Raw genomic sequence first — 23,001 nt, 5'->3', positions numbered from 1 at the left:
GGGTCGGCGAGTTCCTCCGCGAGAACTGCGACCCGCGAGGGCTAGGGAGGAGCCAACCAGTGTCCCAAGCCTGGGATCTCCTGGGAAGAAGGCGCACTGTTTCCCCTGGTTAGGGGAAGGAGCTGGGTGCAAGCGATCCACCCGGTCAGATCGTCGGCGTGCCACCGAGTTCTCACGGGCTCGGTACCTGAGAGAACACGGGGCCGAAACTGACTCAACTTCGGAGATTGTAGAATCTCGCAAAAGTGTTAGGTGTTGCCCAGCCCGCAGCTCTACAAATGTCTGCTAGGGCAGTGCCCTAGCCAGTACCCATGAGGGCGCGACACTCCTTGTGGAGTGGGCTCGGACCCGCAAAGGGGGGCACGGCCTGGGTGTGATAAGCCAGGGAAATGGCGTCGACAACCCAGTGGGCGAGTCTCTGCTTGGAGACAGCATTCCCTTTCTGCTGTCCCCAAAGCAGACGAAGAGCTGCTCAGAGCGTCTGGCTTGCTCTGTGTGCGGTCCAGGTAAATACATAAGGCACGTACTGGACACAGCAGTGAAAGGGCTGGGTCTGCCTCCTCCGGGGCAGTGCATGCAGGTTCACCACCTGAACCCTGAAGGGTGTGGTAGGAACCTTGGGCACGTAGCCGGTCGCGGTCTTAGGATCACGAAGTGTCTGCCGGACCGAACTCCAGGCAGGCGTCGCTAACAGAGAACGCATGCAGGTCCCCGACCCTCTTGATGGAAGCGGCGCGATCAGCAGGGCGGTCTTGAGAGAGAGGGCCCTGAGTCCAACTGAGTCAAGCGGCTCGAAGGGGGTCTCCGGAGTCCCATCAGGGCGACCGAGAGATCCCAGGAGGGAAATAGGTTAGGCCGGGAGGGAATCATCCTCCGGGCACCTTTTAGGAACCTGACGATTAAGTCGGTGCTTGCCAAGAGACTTGCCGTCTACCGTGTCATGGTGGGCCGCGATAGCAGAGACATACACCTTGAGGGTGGAGGGGACAGCCTCCTCTCCAGCCTCTCCTGAAGAAACACGAGCACTGACCTAACTGCGCACTTCTGCGGGTCTTCGGCTCGGGAAGAACACCAGTTCGCGAACAGGCGCCACTTCAGGGCGTAAAGATGCCTGGTCGAAGGGGCTCTGGCTTGGTTAATAGTGTCTATGGCGGCTAAAGGTAGGCGGCTAGACCCTCCGCGTCCGGTCCAGGGACCAGGCGTGGAGTTTCCAGAGGTCTGGGCGCGGGTGCCAGAGCGTGCCCGTCCCTGAGAAAGAAGGTCCTTCCTCAGGGGAATTCAGCCAGGGAGGGGCTGTCATAAGGAGCGTGAGATCCGAAAACCACGTCGGTTGGGCCAGTAGGGGGCCACCAGAGTGACTTGCTCCTTGTCCTCCCTGACCTTGCATAGCACCTGTGCAAGAAGGCTCACTGGGGGAAAAGCGTACTTGCGCAGCCCCACAGGCCAGCTGTGTGCCAGAGCATCTGTCCCCAGGGGAGCCTCTATGAGGGCATACCAGAGTGGACAGTGGGAGGTTTCCTGGGAGGCGAACAGGTCTACCTGGGCCTTGCCGAACCTGTCCCAAATCAGCTGGACCGATTGGGGGTGGAGCCTCCACTCTCCGCCAGGCAAGGTTTGTCTTGACAGCGCGTCCGCTATCACATTGAGGTTGCCGGGGATGTGAGTGGCGCTAGCGACTCCAGTCGCTGCTGACTCCAAAGGAGGAGACGACGGGCGAGCTGTGACATGTGGGGAGCGTACTCCGCCTTGGCGGTTTATGTAAGTCACCACCGTGGTGCTGTCTGTCCTGACCAGGACATGTTTGCCACGAATCATCGGAAGAAATTTCTTCAGGGCAAGGCGAGCGGCCAGCAGCTCTAGGCAGTTGATGTGCCAGCGCAGCGAGCCTCGGTTCCACCGGCCTGCGGCTCTGCGCCCGTTGCACACGGCGCCCCAACCCAACTTGAGGCGTCGGTTGTAACCAGAACGCGACGGGACACCTGCTGCAAGGGTACCCCTGCCCGTAGAAAGCAGAGGTCTGTCCAGGGTTTGAAGGTTTGGAGGCAGGCAGTGGTAATTTCCAAGCCGTGTGTGCCGTGGCGCCATGCTCGTCTCGGGACTCGAGTCTGGAGCCAATGCTGAAGTGGTCTCATATGCATCAACCCCAGTGGCGCGACCGCCGCGGAGGATGCCATATGCCCCAGGAGCTGTTGGAAACGTTTCAACGGGACCACGGTGCCTGGCTTGAAGGAAGCGAGGCATTTCAGCACTGACTGAGCACGCTCGTGGGAGAGCGTGCTGTCATTGAGACTGAGTCTAACTCCAAACCAAGAAAAGAGATGCTCTGGACTGGGGTGAGCTTGCTCTTCTCCCAGTTGACCTGAAGCCCCAAGCGGCCGTGGTGCTCGAGCACCTGGTCTCTGTGTGCGCATAGTAATTCCTGCTGAGGGGCCAGAATGAGCCAATCGTCGAGGTAATTGAGTATGCGTATGCCCGCTCCTCATAGCGGGGCAAGAGCCGCCTCAGCGACCTTCGTGAAGACGCGAGGGACAGAGACAGGCGAAGGGGAGGACCTTGTACTGATACGCCTGGCCGTCGAACGCGAACCGTAGAAAGGGTCGGTGTCGAGGCGAATTGAGGCGTGAAAGTACGGCGTCCTTCAGGTCTACCGCTGCGAACCAATCTAGATGCCGAACGGCAGATAGGATTTGTTTCTGGGTGAGCATTTTGAACAGGAGTTTGGACAGGGTCCGATTGAAAACTTCGCAGGTCCAAGATCGGTCGTATGCCGCCGCCTTTCTTGGGTACAACAGTAAGGGCTGTAGACACCCTTCTTCGTTTCGGTTGGAGGGACAGGCTCTATCGCGTCCTTGATTAGAAGGGAGGCGATTTCCTCGCGCAGGGAGAGGGCATGTTCGCCGTGCACTGCGGAGGAACGAGCGCCCAGGAAGGGGCGGAGACCTGGCAAACTGAATTGCGTAACCGAGTCGAATGGTCCGGTGCAGCCAGCGTGACGAGCTGGGCAGTGAAAGCCATGCCTGTAAGCTCCGTGCTAGGGGCACCAAAGGGATGAGTATTTTAGGCGTACCGGCAGGGCTCGCAGCGGTCGCGGAACAGGTAATGCGGCGTCGTGAGCGCTGTGGCGTCCGAGGCTCTGGTGCTGAGAATAAACTCAAAGCACTTACCTTGTTCCGCGCACCCGGCAGGGGCGGGTTCGTGACTGAGGAGGAGGTCTGCTGGCGTCCTCTGGACTCGTCTGAACCGGCCGTCCGTGGGAACAGTCGTGGGCTGAGGGCGGGGACACCGCGTCCAGGAAGCCAGGACTGTCGAGGCCTGAAAGCAGAGTGCCGTGAGAGCGGCATTTTGCGGGCCAGGTGACCCAGAGACAACAAGGAAATAGCTCTATAGTGTGTAAAGAATTTAACAAAAATAAATTCTCCTTCCGGCCCTCCACCGGGGGCGGAGTGGTCTTACCAGCTCGGAGCTGTTGTCTCGGTCTCTGGGTCGGTCATCTCAGGGGTGCCTGGGAGCCTTCTGGGTCCACAAGGGGGCCCGTGAGGCGATGGGCGTCCAACTTCTGCGGGGAGCTCGACGCTGGGGCTGAGAGCTGGGCCCACTCACTTGTTAGTTGAGGCGGAGCACCACTTTCTTTCTTCCTTGAAAGCCGCGGGAGGCGCCCTCGGCGAGCAGACAGGGCATGGCCCCTGGCGTGCAGGTTTGCGTCAGGGCAGGATGTGTGAAAAATAGCCCTCGTCTGTTTCTTCACCACTGAGGACTGCCTTTTTGGGCGAAGTCGTCACGCGGCGTCGCCGAATGGACGGAACTGGGAGGCGAGGCGTTTGAGAAAGCGTGCTTCGTCTGCCTCCTGTACTGCCTGTCCATCGTTGTGTTTCTGGACCACGGAGTGTGCATCGCCTGTTTGAGTGTAGTTCCTGCCGCGCGTCAAAAACAGGACTACCCAAGTGCAAATTTTGAAGTGCCCTGGCCCGGTGGACTTGCAGGAGGGGGCCATGGCGTGCAGGGGAGCGGTCAGGGACCGTTCTACCACCGAGGGTAGCGAGGCGGAGGAGCGAGGAAGCTGGGCTTGCTCAGCTCGTCATGCACATCGGGAAGGGTCCCAGGGGCGCGGCTGTGGCGGCGCACATGCCCGCGGAACCAATTACCGGGGAAGCATAAGCGGACCTTCGTGCGTCAGGCTCAGACTGGGCGGGGACCCGAAGGTGGCGGCCCAGGCGAGTTATCCGCCTCGGCGCCGCTGTTACGCTCTCCGATGCAGCGGTGATGTCATCATCCAATGCCAGGGAGCTCGAGGGACGGACGGCAGGCCGTTAAGCCGGCCGCACTAATCCAGAGCTTCGCGGGAAGCCGGCAAGCGTGCCGGGAGGCGGGAGGTTTCGAGGGATTTACCGGCCAGCGTCCGTTATTCTCCCCAGATCGTTCTTCATCGCCCGGCGCCTGCCTCAATCCCGTAGGAAGGGCGAGGCGCGAGGGCGGCTGAAGTGGCTCTCTCTCACTACAAGAGAAAGCAGGGATCGCAGCGCTGCCGCGGTTATGTTCTCGCACTGAAAACATAACCCATTGGAGAGAATGCTCATCCCGAGCTCGGACGGAAACAAGCAAGCGTGCTGGGGAGGCGGGGGTTTCGAGGGGTTCACCCGGCAAGCGGAGCCCGTCATTGCCCCCAAATCGTTTTCATCGCCAGCGGCGCCTGCCTCAATCCCGTAGGAAGGAGGCGAGGCGGCGGCTGAAGCGGTTTTTCTCACTACAAGAAAAAGCCTACGACCGCAATGCTGTCATGGTTATGCACTCGCACTGAGAACATAGACCATTCATAAAAACGCTGCCTGCGTGTAATCGCAACCCAGGAATGCAAGGCAGTTTTTATGACCGTCAGAGGTGGGGAGAATCACCGCATCCAGAAACTACACAGAGGCGGAAAACCGTCTTTAAAAAGACGGCGTCCTGAGAAGGGCGTTCAACGCCGCTGTGTTTTGCTCTTTAGAGGAAATTACTCTTTTAAATAAAATCACTCTTTTATGAATGAAAGACTCGTGAGAGATCTTTCTTATCTGCAACTGTCGATGCGCTCAGGGGCAGGAAGTGCACAGCCGTGCAAACAGGAGAAAGCCGCTGTTGTGCGCCGTAGAATCCAACAGCATGCAGCAGAGGATAGCAGGAACTCGGTGTGTAATACGCAGCAGTCTGCAAACACGACCATCGGCTCCGAAGAAATTTTCTGAATGAACTCCCGTATTTGCGCCGCTTAAATACCCGTATGTCCGGGGGCGGGACATGCAAATACTGGCTGCCAACTCTCATTGGCCTTTTTTCATAGTACAGAGGTGAATATCGGCGCTCAAGAGAGACCCCTAGTGTCGTTCTCTGACACAACGTAAGAGAGCGACAGAAGGGGAATTCATGTTACAACAAGTTTTTTTGTTATTGTGAATTTTCCCGCCCGCCTTATCAGGATTATATTTGGGCTCCATTTTATGGTGGTGGTATGCTAGACATACTGCATAGCAGATGTTTAGTTGATTTTTTTTTTATATTTCAAAATTAAAAGTTCAGTCTTCTTTCATAAATAGTGTAACATCCTAGAGAAATAACATTTATGAAATAAATGAACAGAGAAACAATAAAATTGCGGACTTTTTGATAGAGAGATAGAGGTGACAAAAGAATTGATTTGATTTGTTCATCTTTATGGAATTGTTTTACTAATTCTCAAGTCCTGTACTCTTCAGTTAATGAAAGCCAATATATGAGTTTTGGAATACCCTACATGCCTTTAAAGATTAGGGCACAATAAGTGGGTCTCGAAACTAATTTTTCATATTTTTCTTTTTTCTCTACAGTGATCCAGCCAAAAAAGAAATTGTGGAATCTGACTTGGTATGTGGAAAAGACATTTCCCTTTTTAGTTCAAGAAGTTTTAGAGGGGGTGGTAATTGAAGACATGTCAGAACAACAAAAATACAACACAATTTGGAAGAGAGCTAAAAGAGACCAGCAGAAATCTGTTCAGACTCATATGGAAAACTTAGAGGTGCAGACAACAGAGAGATTTAGTACACAGCCCCTTGAGGGAACATCTCTTGAATTCAGGGGGCTCAAGGAAATTATGACTCAGATTATTTTGATTCTTTTGATATGTCTGATGAAAGTGTAAATGACACACCAGCTTTTCAAGTTAGGCTTGCACAGTGGGCCAAAGATTCAGATCAAACACAATGCATTTGATGGCCTTCTTAAGATTCTCGGAGAACATCACCCAGAACGTCCTAGAACTGCAAGAACATTGCTTGGCACTTGTGAGACTTGTTACATTTGAGGTGAAATCTGGGATGCAGTACTTCTATTTTGGATGCAGAGAACAAATGTGCAGATACTTGAATATATACCCTAGTAATGTTATCACTCATTTAGATTGTCTGGACATTTCATTGAATATTGATGGGTTGCCATTGTTCAAAAGCAACAGTCAGTCACTGTGGCCAGTTCTTTGCAAAAATTAATTTCTGTCCATGCATTGTTTTTCCTCTTGCTCTGTGTTTTGGTTTGTCAAAGCCTAGGAATCTTGATTTTTTGACAGATGTTACTCATGACCTCAATTACCTTTTACAGAATTGATTAGAGACCGACAAGGGTGTCATTAGAGTTAATCTAGCTTCTCTCATGAACGCGCAAAGGAGAATGTCGATGTCAAGTTTCATTGCGACTAAGAAGTCACAGATTGGGCTCACTACTAGCCCCGCCACTGTGGTAGTATTTTAGTCCATTTGAAGTCTACCCTAAGAACCCTAAGTAATACAGGCAGAGTTGGTTGTATTTAAATTTCTGTGAAGCCCATCTGGAGTAACACAGGCAGTTGTCATTGAGGCACCCATTCACCATTCATTGAAGCAGTCACTTAATTATTAAATAGAATAAAGGGCACCAGAAATATTTCTATAGGCTACACCTGAGTATTTGAAAGTTCTTTCAAGCAACAGAATACTGTTTACTAGTGTTTGAAATCATGTTTAATTTAAAAGTAAAACATTATTGTAGAACTTATTCTAGGGGCCTGGGTAGCTCAGTTGACAGTGACAGTGACTATCCCCCCTGGAATTGTGAGTTCGAGTCCAGGCTGTACTGAATGACTCCAGCCAGGCACCTAAGCAACCAAATTGGCCCTGTTGCTAGATAGGGTAGAGTCACAGGTTACCCTCCTGGAGGTAGTGATGGTGTACCCACTCTCAGTGGGGTGCATGGTGAGTTGTGAGCAGAGAATAGCGCGGGCCTACACACGTGCCACGTCTCCACGGTATCACACACAGTGAGCCACGTGAAAAGATTACCATCTCAGAAGCAGAGGCAACTGAGATCACGCCACCACAAGGACTTCGTGAGCACTGGGAATTGGACATGCCTAATTGGTTGAAAAAGGGGGGAAATGGCCCAAAAAAGAAAAACATACTTATTGTAATATATTATTTCCTTAATTTCAGTTGATTACATGCCATGCACACCTACATCAGACAACACCCACAACACCAATGTGGGTGAGTATGCATTGCCCTGCACTGCTTATTCATTCACTAAATATTTTTGACTAATATTGATTCAGTGAATCCTTGACATTTTGATAGCCTAATATAAAATAATCAGAAAAGAGAGTCCATTTTTTCCTGTAGCTTATAGTATCAGATTAGGCAACTAGAATAATAAAATTATGTTTTTCAAATGTATTGCCTATGCACATAAAGTTTTTTACTGTGTACTAACATTTTTTACTTTAAACTAGTCGATTACAACATTTCTGTTTAAACAGCTCTTAAATTAGTCATTGGCACATCCCTATTGCTGAAATGAGCTAATTTTACTTTTGTATTAACCTGTTTTACCATAAAAGAGGGATATCAATAAAAAATCTGTTTCAAATTGTCCTATGGACTTATGAACTCTTTTTATAATTTAATGAAATTTAGATGAGTCATTGTGAATAAAGATGTGCATTTTTGACAAATGTTTCTTTCACTACTTATAACCTTCTCTTTTGTGTTAACTTGTTAACAGCACAAATGTCAGAGAATTCAGAAATGAAGAAGCTTGAACGAGCCATATTTGTTCGACTGGACAAAGTGGACCAGAAACTTTCAGATATCAAATCCATGCTTTTAGGTCTTGTCCCACCAAATGACTCTTCTGATGAGTTTCTGTTAAATCCTTGCCAGAGCACAAATTAATTGGATGATTTGTGCATGAAGTTAAAAGATGGCGAATATAAGAATAAAACTCAGTTGATGTTGTTTAAATTTTGAATGCAGCATTTGTCATTCTTTTATTGACATAAGTCTCAGAGACTTGCTTTTTACTACATTTTATACTGTTTTAGTGGTCTGCACATAAGTCTATATGGAATTTAAATGGGAAAAATGCAGCCAGCAAAGCGCTAAAATCTAATTGATTTATTTGAGATCCATCATCTCAGCCTTCTTGGTAGCAAAACTCCAGGTGATGCTGTAAGTAGGGTGTTGCGCACAGTTGCCACAAACAATGTGGGTTCAGTACAGCATGAAGGGTTGAAAGGGAAAGAAAAGCCTTGAAGACCTGGAAATCTGCACGGAATCCATTCAGATTCGTTGCATCTGGAAAATGATGGGATACATTCTTTAGAACATCATTGTTTTGTTAAGCTATTTAGGTCTTTTCACACGGCTTATCCATAGTTTAAAGGAGACGTTAAACCAGGGTTAAGGAAAATTGTGGCTATTATAATCAATTAGATTGTATATGCTGGATGTGTCGCCACATTGCATTGCACAAACAAAAGGTCAAAAATTCCAAAATTTCAATGAAATACCTCTTTTGAAAATAAAACGGGATGCAAGTTATTCAGACATTTGAATCATTGTTGAAGTTTACTCAAGTTCAAAGCTGATTGTCTGTGCTTTATGTAAATTGACATTTATTCATTTATTATAACCTTTATTTAACCAGGATAACCTCTCTGAGATTAAAAAATCAACAGAATTCAGTTAAATTTAACAAAACCTTTTATCCAAAACGACTTACAAATGAGGAATACAACAAGCCATTTATTAGCAATAACATGAGAAGTGATAACAATACGTGGTTCCAAAGTGATTCAGAATAGTACAGGCAAGAACAGGGAGAGAAGAAATAGTAAAAGTTTGTCATTATGAATGTTTGCTTCACATCCAGTGTAGACAGACTCAAGCTCATGTGCTATCTGCCTTGCACAGTGTAGAAAGGTGTTATTGTACTGTAAGTTGGAAAAAGAATGACCCTGGGTTAAAATTTTCAGGTGTGAAAAGTGTTTAAAAGTTTTTATTTTGATGCAAAAAAATGATTTATGAAAAATATATTTTTAGAGGCATGCCGCAAGATGCATCCAAAGGAGTCAATAAAGGTGTTTGTTGAGTGCATCGCAGAGACTTTAAAGTATGCTCCACATCGCGGAACAAGGGTAAGTTTTTATAACAACATGGATGTGTACCACATGGTGGACGATGTCTTACTTGCATATTATCAAGTCTTAATGCACATATGTGATCTTAACTGTTTCCAGGCACTCAATAACCTTCTCTGAGCAGTCAGTGATATTTATTTATACTAGTCATCTATGTCTGTTGTGTAACTTTGACCAAAATGACCATATTACAATTACTACAAGTTTTATATTTATGAAACTGTTTCAGTTTAAATGAATCTTAATCTGTTCAGAATATTCTTGTTCTTTTCTATTTTTCTCAAAAATGTAAATAGGTTGAAAGATGGTTAATTTTAATGCAATTTGCAATTGAAAGATTGCTCACAATTTTAAGGATTGTTTCACTGTGGAACATAAAAATTTAGTACAGCATCCAAGCTGTTCTTGTACATGCATATATTAGAATGTAGACTCTAGAGTGAAGTGCCTATGCAAACTCGAAAAAACAATTGAAGCATAAATAAGATTTATCGGCTAAGGTGCAAAGCAAGATTTTCAATGAATAGATAATTTGGTCTGTTCCTCACACAAAGATATAATATGGCATTAGATGCTGTGTTATCTAAGCCACATGGCCTAAAGGTTTTTATTTATCTTTTCTTTGTACCTTACCTTAAGGTCTAACACTTGCACTGTGGCAGCAGTGCAATCAAAACATTGTTTTAGGCACACATTCAGGCCAACAGTTGGTTGGCTCTTCTGAAGTTTGCATAAAAAAACATGGACGTTTTAGCTATTTTCCTAGCTTTAGAGAAAAAAATGATAAAATAAGTTATATCGGGAAGACACGCAGGGTTGAGTGAGGTTTAAGATGGCATTTATTTGATGAATATAAAACAGAAATGTAATGTCTCTCTTTGGCATAGGCCCCGTCTGGCAGTCCGAGGGAGTTGTACTCGGAACCGTCATATCCTGCTGGAGATAGGAGGCAGGGGCGAGGAGCCTACCCCCATGTGGGACGGGGCTCAGCTGGTGGTGGTGGTGGGTGGTGGGATGATAGATCATAAGCAGACTTATTAAGCAATGCCTTACATGTGATTGGCTGGGAATTACCCAGCTAATGGTGTGATGATGTACAGCTGATCTTCCTGCTAGAACTACACTGCACTTACATTTCAGTTGCATTAAGTAGCATAAGTGAATGTCTTATGATAATCTCATAATATAATAACAATTAAAAATAATAACTTGAGGCAATCTGTTCACTTTACAGGTGGAGAATCAGGAGAGTGCACACCAGTAGTGTGTGTAATGTGTACACACATTTATATACTGTTACTCTTAATGTTATAAAACACACACACATTTATATTTGTTGTTCTTTTTTGTATATCATTGAAAGATTTTTTTTTTTATATATTTTGACAATTTTAAATCTGTTGTGAAAAGTTTTAATAAATGTTTCATATAACATAATTGTACACAATTTCTTTATTATGAGAAAGAATGCCGTTTGTAGGGTTGTTTTTTATTTATTTATTTATTTTAGCAGGAATGCTATCCTTCAAATGTTCTACTCATGGTAGGAAGACTGGACTTTCTCATGTTTTTGGAATATTACAAAGAAACATTCCAAGAATTATATTGTGAGGGAAATAAAGTTAGCAAAATGTAAAAAACATTACTCTAACCTTTCAATGACATTCTAAGCACAACAAGAACATTGTAACATTGTTTATAACATTATATTAGTGTTATATTGTGAGGGAAAATAAAGTGTGAAAAATGTTTTTAAAACTTTTTTTTTAACCTTTTAATAATGTTCTAATCACAATAAGAAAAATTGACATTTTAATGTTCATAGGATATTAAAAATAAACGTTCAATGTACATTTTATTTTGGGTGAAAGTAAAGTTAGGAGAACGTTGTTAGAAACGTTTTTGTAACCTTTAAATAACGTTATAATCACGACAAGAAAACTGGACATTTTAACGTTTTAGTAACATTTTTAACAACGTTTGGAAAACGTTTTTAGAACCTAAAATTGTTACCTGGGTGGAATTTTCAGCTAGCTAAAAAGGACTTTGGTTGACATAGATTAAGAATAAAATATTTTGCTACATAGGCTAGGCTATTACACTGGTTCTACACAGCGCACTCAGCACTGGAGGATTCAATGTCTATTTTAGTTTTTTTAAATTAATTTAAGTAAAATATTTTTATCTGATCCATTTATCCATTTATTTTATTTTGTCTGTTTTACCCTATTCAACACTGCAGGTTCGTGATTATGTGTGAATCGTCTCGGGTTACTTGACTGTAACACAGAACGAGATGCTGCGCTCAATTAGCGCTTTGGGAACAACTTTAGGTGTGACCAGCTGTGAATACAGTATGTGTGCAACACGTCAATGAAAATTGACCGGAATTTATAGCCTCTGTCGGGGACATCATTGGATGCACCTGTAGCAGGGCTATAAATAGATGCGTAACAGGTGCATCCAATCGACAATTTTCGATCTAGGCCTATCTCTGCCTCATCAGTTTCCAGTTACTCTTCCCTGAAGAGTCTTAAAAATTATTTGCAGTTGGTCCATGATAATTTCCTGCTTTGTTAAAATATTATGCATGAGGGCTGAGAAGAAAACAAGTAAGAAACAAGGTTGGAAATAGTACAAAAACGAATTAATCCATCCACTCTAATGGAATTTACTGAAGTGTAGTACATAGGTATTCACCATAAGGTGTTTTGAGGTTGTTGGTAGCTCAGCTGCCAGTCTTGTATTAGATGTCATTATTATAATTTCTAACCAAAACTGTTACCATGCATGAAAATTCACCAAATTTGGCACATAGCCGTAACATGCCAAATGATATCCACCAAAATTTGACAAACAGTGGCACAATCATCAGGACTATTCCTGATCAAAACGAAATTTAAGAGAAACATTCTAGAGCTCTGATTTGTTTGATTTGTTTGAAGTTCTTCCAACAACAGTTAACTTCAGTAGATTGGTGTCTAAATTTAATTATGCAGTACACAGCTTGATTTTAATTTTAATAAATGGCAAATTCATTAAAAGTCACATGACAATCTTAAATTACTTTGTAATTCTGTCCTTATAGAATGCACTAATTTGTCTTATTTTCCAAATTATCTGAAGTAATCATTTTGCAAGAGAAAAAACATAGACAAAACACATTAGAAAGATTATTATTATATACATTATTATACTTATATATATAAGTTTGCAAACCGGATGTCTGCTTCCTGTTCTGGTGTGGCTCGGGGTGCGTTGATGGGGCTAAATATGGTGTGGCATTCCTTGGTGTATGGGCTTCATTTCTGGCTTAGCTCGGTGGATGGATCTCAGTGCTGGGGCGCCTCGGTGGACAGATCTCAGTGCTTGAGCACCACAGGGGATGGATCTCAGCACTAGCACGCCTCGGTGGACGGATCTCAGCACTAGCGCGCCTCAGTGTATTGATCTCAGCGCTGGCGTGCCTCAGTGTTTTTGTGGCAAAAAAAATTATTAACCAACCATTATCACTGCGTAAGAGACACTCTGAATCAAACAGTCTTTTAAAAGAATTTATTCTTGCAAGAAGGACCCAGTCATTACACTGGAGTTAATATGTGCCATGAGTGAGACGCTGAAGGGGAGGGCTGACTTTTTTTTATACCTCTTGCCCAAGGTCTCCCACAGAAGCAGATCCTACCCCTCTGCATTCCTCAGACAACAGGGGCATTCCCTTGTAATGACTATCACTGATCAATGAGCATCAAAATTTCTACAACAGTTCCCCGCTTTTTATCATTCAGATTACTCAATCACAATAATAAACAATAAGACAAATTTTAAGTCATATCATCACACTTACACTCTTCTTCTCTGATTTTCGCATAAATGATCACTCTCTTAAACATTTGTGAAATAACATTTGGAAAAAGTAAAAAAGCTTAGGCTGTTTTTTTGTTTTGTGGGGATAGTCCCTTAAGTATTAGCAAGCAAGTAAAGACTTTATCTGAAGCCGGGCTAAATGAGTAAACACCGTTACTGCACTTCTGACATACAATCAGACTCTCAGTCACCTCAGTATAAACAAGAAATAGTGTACAGATTAAGTAGGAAAAACACATCAATTTAACATTTTGGTTATGTCACATCTCTTGGTTATGTCAGCAGGCTATAAAAATTCAAAGAATAAAAGTATAATAAAATCCCTCATTTCAAACCCTCTCCTTGTACGTCATCTCGTAACACAGATGACCACTGCTTATAACCCTCTTTACATATCAAAACATTCTCAGAAAGAAAAGACATACCTCATTTTAACACATTTCACAGTAGCTCTCGCTACTTGTATCATCATATTTGTGTTCATCATCCTCTGGATAGACTGTCATTTTTTCCAATTGAACAGACATCCCTGCTTTAACCAGACTCTGTACTGAGCTGGAAACACACGTTATAATGCATGGTAAACCTAACAATATCAACAGTCCTATCACCGCAGTTGGTAACACAGTTTGAATCAGCCAATACCCCCATCCTCCCCAGAGATTCATAAACCAAGTAACCCATGTACTCTCAATATATTCTGGCTCCTGTACGGCTTTTCTCATGTGTTCAATTTGTGATGTTGTCGCTGTAATCTGGAATATTGAAACAACAAGACATTCCCAACATTTTGCAAACTCCCCCTTTCTCTGCAGTTAACATATCAAGAACCAACCTGTTTTGAATGACTGCATCTCTTAACTGTTTCATTTCATCATTTATCATTGTCAAAGCATTTTCTGTGCTATTAGCTATTGCTAATACTGTCCATGCTAGCCCATTTATCTTATTAACTGTTACCGTTGCACCCACCCCTTAGAATAATGACCACCCCAGGTGCCTTGTTTGGCAAATACACAGATGTACCCACATTCATCAAAGCTAGATAACAACACCCTGACCAATTCTTTGGCATCCGAAGAAATGCCCTGTTGCCACACATCCACACTGCTGCATGTGAAGTTTCATGTGGCTTGCTGAATGGGCATGTGAAGTTGACTTCTTTGTCGTTGATGATGGCAGTTCAGTTGTCCGCTGTCCTGTCCTTCACGTTGATTCTGACCCTGCAGTCAGACCAACCTGCTTTTGTCATGGAAAATCACGATGAATCTCTCTAAGTTGTAAGAAAACTCTCGGAGTCTTGAGTTCCAGATGCCAAAGTTGTAGTTTATTGAACACCAACAAACTTGAGACCGGTCAGCTGTCCGTTCTGACTCATTATCCTAAGATCTCAGTTATATACCTCTTTGTTATCTTGTTACCCACCATCTCTGACTAGCGAGGTCACTGGCCTTGTTTCTTTCCCACCAATATGTTCTACGTCCTTTGTTAATTAAATATTGGTGGGAGATTGTCCTGCATTTTCAGTGCATTCCCACAATGAGGCAGCCTTGTTTGCTCATACACATTATTATTTGAAAGAAAACACCAGCTGCAAAGATATCATACATTCAACTTATTAGAACAAGACACCATTCATATAATAACTGATTAAAAGTATCTTTGAAAAGATACATGCCAGCACAAAAGAAACACACCAAGGACTCTCATCAGAATACTATTGATTAACAGAAACACATTTTGTTTTTGAAGAAATACACCTGTTTTTCAAGGTTATATACCATATACCCCCCCCCCCCCCGAGACTTATAAAAGTCTCACACTCTATTTCCCTTAAACCAGAGTACAGTCACACAGGGTTGGCGCCAGGACATACTTGAACGAGAGGGCCTCGATTACGGCAAAAGTTATAAAGCGTGTTGCATTTGCTGAAAAAATCTTGAATGGCTTGCTCAGCAGATAATGCATGCACGACAACTAAGTGCAGCTGGTGATTTAGGCAGTGTATGTAAGGTATCTCCCGGCCAACTTTTTCCTGCAGAAGTCGCTGCACTCCACCATATTTCCCCGACATTACCGTGGCTCCATCTGGGCAAGTGTCATCATCATGACTGGAAGCAGTAGCTCGTCTGCCATCGCTGGGCTGGGGCTCTGTCACTGGCGTGTCGACGTCACTGGTGGTGCTAGTGCTAGCCATGACAGTTTTCACTGTTGTCGAGGTGGTGGTAAAACATTTCCTTAAATCCATTATTGCTTGAATGACCAAGCAAGTTAAGTGTTTTAGACGAAAACAGATTATGAATAAAGAGTAGAAGTTGACTGAGAAAAATAAATACTTAACATCATGACCTACAGACATAAGCAACCAATTACCTACAATCTGCTAGTGACGTAATTTAGTTAATCGCCTGTGGCGGGTACAAATGCAAAGTTGCAAAGCTGATTTAATCATGGTAAAACTAAATACATTTACAAAATAGTTATTTTTTTAAATATATATATATATATATATATATATATATATATATATATATATATATATATGTAGTTAATTATAATATGTCAGGAATAAGAGGGCACAGTGGTAGAGTGCCTGTTGCTGAGTCTCAGCGGCTGAAATCGCGTTCTGAGGCAGGGTGGTGTGATGACCAGAGGTGAGGGGGCACAGTGACCTAGGTGGCCGGGCCAGGCCCCCAGGGGCCCCCTCGTGGCGCCGACCCTGCAGTCACACAAGCCAGCCTGTCCCATTCTATCATGTAGCCAAAGTAGGCCACTCAGTCCACTATCAAATGCTGTCTTTATGGGGCTGCACTCTGCAGAACTTGGGACCAAACCTCTCCCTCCACACTTGGCTAGGAAGGAGTAAAAGATCCCAGTCCTCTAGCTATCACTATTCCTGGGGGTGGGTGACAAAAATCAACTCATTTGTAATAAGCATGTGCATGCAAATGTGAAGCCTTGCGTGATGTAGAGTACAACTGATTATCCATTAAGTAGAAGATATATATATATATATGCTTTAACAAAACACTAGTAAAAGTAACATAGTAATATGCATCCTTCATTACCAGAGGAACTCGCAGAAAATTACGGTAGCCTGGAGCGCTATCTGGTGGTGTGTTGGAGCAGACAGCGGGTTTTTAAACCACCAGTTGAGTCTATTTGCTCTTGCAGCCAAGCACTGAGGTGCTCGTCGCTCCTTTCTTCAAATATGTTCCTCACATGTCTTCTCTTGGCAATTGATTCACATCCACATTTTGCTTAAACATAATCATCAGCAACACTACTTCTACTTGATTAGGTACATTGTAATAAAGATGTACTTCATTAATCATTATAAGTAATTGGTTACATTGAGAGTAATAGGGGAATATGTCAAAAATAACAAACAAAACACCCTCTAACTCCTTTCTTGAGTTGCTATCTATTCTGTTATGTAAAATGAAAGTACAATAGTCATGCTATCTCCCTTACTATCAAAAACATGAGAAAGGTGTTCAAAAATAAAATTCCCCTTAAATTCCAGTGTTGTTTCTGGATTGCTTCTCAGTAAATCTCATCAAGTTCATCCAATCCTGGCCCAATGGTACAGTATCTAGATTCTATCCCTGTTCCCGGTGGTAGCATTGAAACAGTTACCATTTGTTTAGCCACGGTTCTAGCTACGGTTCTAGTCATTATTGATCTCAGAATGGGTATAATGCAACAAAACAATAATCCAAATAAGGTCAGTCCTATAACTATTATTACAGATATTTTTATTAGCCCCATCTTCCATGAACCAAAAAGATCATCAAACCATGTCCCAACAAGCTGATCTCTACCTGCATTAGATTTAACTTCCTTTCGCAGGTCATGCAGTTTCTTCATTGCCTGGGTAAAAGCTCCTTCTGGAGATGTATTATTTGGTATGTATGTACAGCAATCTGCTCCAAACATAACACATACTCTTCCTTTATCTGCTAATAACCAATTCAGTGCTTGACGATTTTGCCATGCCATTTTACTAGTGGCTGCTAATTGATCTCCTAATGCCGCCAGTGCCTCGTCAGTATAGTTTATAAATCTCTGTTGGTTATAGAAAATATAATTAATCCATTCTAAATTTTTGTTGGGTGTTACCCATATGAACACTGATTCAAAGCCTGATTTAATCTCATCTCTAGCTTTAAACTTTTGAGGTATTCCTCTTGGTTGGCCAATTGCATCCAGGTAGACATCAGGATCTGTGGTGTACACTCTTTTCACCCTTGCTTTGCTGTGGACTAAAGGTTTTGGTGCAGTTTGGATTTCAGAGGGGTCCCATTCTACCATAGTTACTTCTTGTATTAGCCTTACTCTAGCGCACAGTCCTTTCCAGCCTTTAGGTAGTGCAGGTTTCAATTGACCTCCCCCACATAACCAAAAATAATCCGCTATAGTTTCCGTTTGTTCCTCATGGATTTTTATCACAGGCGATACTAGAGTTTGATTTTCACATCTTGTAAGGCAATGACCGACAACTACACCTAGACATCCTGGAGTTATGTTCGCAGTAAAATTTGTCCTAATGTCGCTGTTGCATATTGCAGTCCACTAAACCTAATCACATTATCATTAAAAAACATTTCATCATCTAAATGCCATATTACTGCGCAATTGCCCATAAATTGTCCTATATTTGTTTTTCCTTTAGTTTTGTTAAAGCATTCATACTCCAGTTGTCGATTTATTGTATATGATAATGGGCTTTCTTTTTTCTCATTGTCCACACGTACGTCTAATTTTCTGCATTCATCTCCCCACCCTATCATCTTATAATATTTATTATATTCTGGATGACCCAAGAATGCCAAACATTTTGCTGGGCAGAATACTGTTCTCCCTGTTTTACCACAATTTTTGGCATAATACTCAGCACAATGCTTATAATCATACTGATTCGGGACTACTACCAATTTTTTCAATGGAGTGGGTGAGCACATTACACAGTTTGTCATTTTTGCTTGCTTAGCTGTATATCTGGCCCATTTATACCAGTCATTTTGATTTGCGTGTTCTAATAATTCCTCTGTTCCTGCTGACTCTATGGGTGTTATGTTTACCTTGTCTTGTTTCACTGTTGCCCTTTTGTTTGCCATTTTTGTCACTTTTGCATTCCTTAGTTTTCACTTTTGTCCCTTGTGTAACTCCATAGTCTCTCTGTTAGCTTTCGTGTTCACGTTCATTGTTTGCACCTGCCCTCGTTAATTTGCCATTTTGCTTCTGTTTATCACCTTGTTGTCTTGTTTGAGTTCTGTTTGTTCATTGGCCCCTTTTTCCTATGTTCATGTATTTATACCCTGGTTTTTGGTTCAGTCCTTGTCTATCGTTGTATGTTGTTAGCCTGGTATGTATCCTCCTGCCCGAGTTCTCTAGTTTATGTTTTGTTTCCCCATTGTGGGCTTTCCTTTGTGTTTTGCCTGTCTACTAGTCAATAAAGATAACTGTGTTTGGATCCTCAACCTTCGTCTGCCTTCGCTGCCTCATTCATTACAGAACGATAGACCACACACATGGATCCAGCAGCTATTCGGGCCAAATGTCGGCTGCTCAACCTGCAGCAAGAAGACCACCCATTTGTTGACCACGCTCTCTACTTTCTCCTCCTGGCGAATGCTACTGACTTCCCGGACTCTGCATTGATGGTCTTTTTCAAGGACAGCTTGAACCCCTCACTGAGGGAGCGGGTGCCACAGGCAGCGGCCGGCTGCACTTTCCGCGACTACCTGGAAATGACCCTACTAGCGTGCAGCTCACCGCTCCCTGGCACACCAGCCCCTCCTGTCAGCGAACAACCCCCCACGCCAATGGCTTCCCTTGAACCCGCACGGCCAACTTCGTCCGCCCGGAGGAGGAGGAGAAGACAGGCGTCTGCCTCCCAGCCAACGCCTGCCCCGGTCTGCGAGCCAGAGCCCTCGCCTGCCCCGGTCTGCGAGCCAGGGCCCACACCTGCCCCGGTCTGCGAGCCAGAGCCCACGCATGTCACTGTGAGCGAGCCAGAGCCCATGCATGTCACTGTGAGCGAGCCTGAGTCCTTGTCAGCCACGGTGAGCGAGCCTGAGCCCATCACGGTGAGCGAGCCTGCGCCCACGTCAACCACGGTGACTGAGCCTGAGTCCTCGTCAGCCATGGTCAGCGAGCCTGAGCCCTCGTCAGCCACGGTCAGCAAACCTGTAGCCTCCGATGTCAACGAGCCAGCTCCTGTAGCCTCAGACGTCAGTGAGCCAGTGCCGATAGCCTCAAACGTCAATGAGCCAGTGCCGATAGCCTCAAACGTCAATGAGCCAGTGCCTGTAGCCTCAGATATCCGTGTGCCAGTGCCTGTAGCCTCGACCGTCCCTGAGCCAGCGCCTGTAGCCTCGACCGTCCCTGAGCCAGCGCCTGTAGCTCGACCGTCCAAGAGCCAGCACCAGTAGCCGTGACCGTCCAAGAGCCAGCACCTGTAGCCAGGACCATCCAAGAGCCAGCGCCAGTGGTCGTGCCCGTCCTAGAGCCAGCGCCTCTCGAGCCTTCCAGGGCTCCGCCTCTCAAGCCTCTCGAGCCTTCCAGGGCTCCGCCTCCCAAGTCTCTCAAGTCTCTCGAGTCTTCCAGGGCTCCTCCTCCCAAGTCTCTCAAGTCTCTCGAGTCTTCCAGGGCTCCTCCTCCCGAGTCTCCCAGGGCTCCGCCTCCCAAGTCTCTCAAGTCTCTCGAGTCTTCCAGGGCTCCTCCTCCCGAGTTTTCCAGAGCTCTGCCTCCCGAGTTTCCCGAGCTTTCCAGAGCTCCGCCTTCTGAGTTTCCCTAGCTTTCCAGAGCTCCGCCTTCTGAGTTTCCCGAGCTTTCCAGAGCTCCGCCTTCCGAGCTTTCCAGAGCTCGGCCTTCCGGGCTTTCCAGAGCCCCGCCTTCCGAGCTTCCTGAGCTTTCCAGAGCTCCGCCTCCCGAGCTTTCCAGAGCTCCGCCCTCCGAGCTTCCCAGAGTTCCACCTCTCAAGTCTCTCGAGCCTTCTAGGGCTCCGACTCTCGAGCCTTCTAGGGCTCCGCCCCTCAAGCCTCCCAGGGCTCCACCCCTCAAGTCTCTCGAGCCTTCCAGGGCTCCGCCCCTCGAGCCTCCTACGGCTCCACCCCCAGAGCCTCCTATGGCTCCGCCACCCGAGCCTCCTACGGCTCTGCCTCCCGAGCCTCCTACGGCTCAGCCTCCCGCAGCTCCGCCTCCAGAGACTCCTAGGGCCTCGCCTCTAGAGGCTCCTACGGCGCCACCTTCCTCGGCTCCGCCTCCGAAGCCTTCCAGCTCACCGTCTGAAGCACCTCCTACGGCGCCACCTCCCTCGGCCCCGCCGCAAGAGCCACCCTCGGCTCCGCCTCCGGAGTCTCCCTCAGCCTCGCCTCCGGCGCCCCTCCTGGCTCCGCCTCCGACGCCTCCTAGTTTCTTCCCGGCTCCGCCTCTCCCGGCTCCGCCTCCCAAGCCTCCCTCGGCCCAGCCTCCGGCTCCTTCCCCAGCTCCGTCTCCTGAGCCATCCTCGGCGTTGCCCCCTGAGCACTCCTTGGCTCCGCCTCACAAGTCCTCTACGACTCCACTTTCTGGGCCTACTACGCAATCACCTCCCTCGGCCCCGCTTCCTGGGCCTCCCTCGGCTCCGCCTCCTAAGCCCCCCACGGTCCTGCCTACGCCACCTCCCAAGTCTTCTACGGCTCCGCCTCCGAAGTCCTCCTTTGCTCCGCCTCACGCGGCTCCGCCGGCCCCTATCCTGCGGCCACCACCCAGGTCCCCCAAGCCTACCCACATCCCGTGGTCAACTCCCAGGCCTCCTGAACCTGTCCCTGCCCTATGGCCAGCTCCCAGGCCACCTGAGCCTGTCCTTGCCCTGAGGTCAGCTCCCAGACCTCCTGCACCTGTCCTTGCCCTGCGGCCAGGTCCCAAGCCTCCTGAACCTATCCTTGCCCTGTGGCCAGCTCCCAGACCTCCTGAACCGGTCCTTGCCCCATGGCCATCTCCTAGGCCACCAAAACCGGCCTCTATCCTGTGGCCACGTCCCAGGTCCCCTGAACCGGCCCTTGGCCCAAGGCCATCTCCCAGGCCACCAAAACCGGCCTCAGTCCTGTGGCCTCCTCCTTGGCCCCCTGAGCCGGCCCTTGCCTTATGGCCAGCCCCCGGGCCATCTAAACCTGTCCCTGCCCGGTCGATACCTCCCTGACCCCCAAACCTGTCCCTTTGTGCCCCCAGGGACTGCCTATTGGCCCCGTGGACTGTCTCATTTCACTTTGTGCCCTCGTGGACCGTCTCATTGCCCCTCGTTGCCCCCTTGGACTTCCTGCCTGCCCTCTGTGCCCCTTGGACTGCCTTGTTCTTGTACCCCCCGGTCTGCCTGTCTGCCCCTTGTGCCCTCATTTTGTTTTTTGTGGGTTTTCTGTCCTTCGTTTTTCGTCTGGAATCCGATCCTTTGAGGGGGGGCTCTGTTATGTTTACCTTGTCTTGTTTCACTGTTGCCCTTTTGTTTGCCATTTTTGTCACTTTTGCATTCCTTAGTTTTCACTTTTGTCCCTTGTGTAACTCCATAGTTTCTCTGTTAGCTTTCGTGTTCACGTTCAGTGTTTGCACCTGCCCTCGTTAATTTGCCATTTTGCTTCTGTTTATCACCTTGTTATCTTGTTTGAGTTCTGTTTGTTCATTGGCCCCTTTTTCCTATGTTCATGTATTTATACCCTGGTTTTTGGTTCAGTCCATGTGTATCGTTGTATGTTGTTAGCCTGGTATGTATCCTCCTGCCCGAGTTCTCTAGTTTATGTTTTTTTTCCCCATTGTGGGCTTTCCTTTGTGTGTTGCCTGTCTACTAGTCAATAAAGATAACTGCGTTTGGATCCTCAACCTTCGTCTGCCTTCGCTGCCTCATTCATTACAATGGGTTCCATATCATTTTCAAAATGTATTGGCTTTTTCAGTCTTTGGGCGATTATTTTGTCAGGTGTCTTTTTAAGCAGATTATTTGGTTTGTTCTGCTTAGCCAAATTGCTTATCCAGATTCTTTGCTTTTCGGGTTCACCTTTGTTTAATGATCCAGGCGTTCGCTTCTTTCTGATTTCTCGTGCTATGTTATCTAGTCTCTGCTCATTCGGGGGAATAATATTGAAGGTCTGAGATGTCAGTTGTAGGAAATTCATTATACCATGGTCGTCGTGATGGTCCCTCGTCTGGGGAGTCTGGGCCTTCCTGGATCTCCTCTTCGGTAGGCCCTGTATGGGAGGCAATACCTGTCCCAAATATGTTAGTAACAGCATCATCCACACTAATACCTCCTTGAGCTTCCATCTTTCCTCCATGTCCCACAACACTTCATCGAACGACTGCGCTTGTTGGCCTGTTGCATTTCCTTCAGTTGCTTCTGTATCTGTTTCAGCAGGATGATCACTTTCTTCTTGTCTTTCTCCTTCACCTTCTTGGTCCTGTTCCTCTGTGACATGTACTTCCGTCTCACTTTCTATGCTTTCCTGCTCTACTGCGGCACTTACTTCAATCCCTCTTTCTGCCGCAGCGTGCTCTTCCCCTACTTTCGCTTGTCCTTCTTCTACGTTCTCTTCTCTTTCCTCAGATTCTGTAGCTGGTTCCTGCTGATCTTCTTCTTCCTCGGGTTCTTAGTTTTTGTGCTTGCTGCTCTTCTTCATCTGAATCTTGCCTCGTATTCATAGTTG

General features: G+C 46.2%; 2 protein-coding genes across 2 annotated transcripts in view; one reads left to right on the top strand and one right to left on the bottom strand.

The window, feature by feature from the left end:
* Window positions 1-23,001, top strand: part of LOC127648178 (histone H3) — a 1,095,985-nt gene that overhangs the window by 180,482 nt on the left and 892,502 nt on the right. The window lies entirely within an intron of this gene.
* LOC127648099 (uncharacterized) overlaps window positions 1-23,001 on the bottom strand; it is a 259,510-nt gene that overhangs the window by 105,965 nt on the left and 130,544 nt on the right. The gene's annotated exons all lie outside the window — the stretch shown is intronic.

The sequence above is a fragment of the Xyrauchen texanus genome, chromosome 1, assembly GCF_025860055.1.
Source record: "Xyrauchen texanus isolate HMW12.3.18 chromosome 1, RBS_HiC_50CHRs, whole genome shotgun sequence".
Lineage (NCBI taxonomy): Eukaryota > Metazoa > Chordata > Actinopteri > Cypriniformes > Catostomidae > Xyrauchen > Xyrauchen texanus.
The sequence above is the reverse complement of the archived record's forward strand: the minus strand, read 5'-3'. Positions and strand labels throughout refer to the sequence as shown.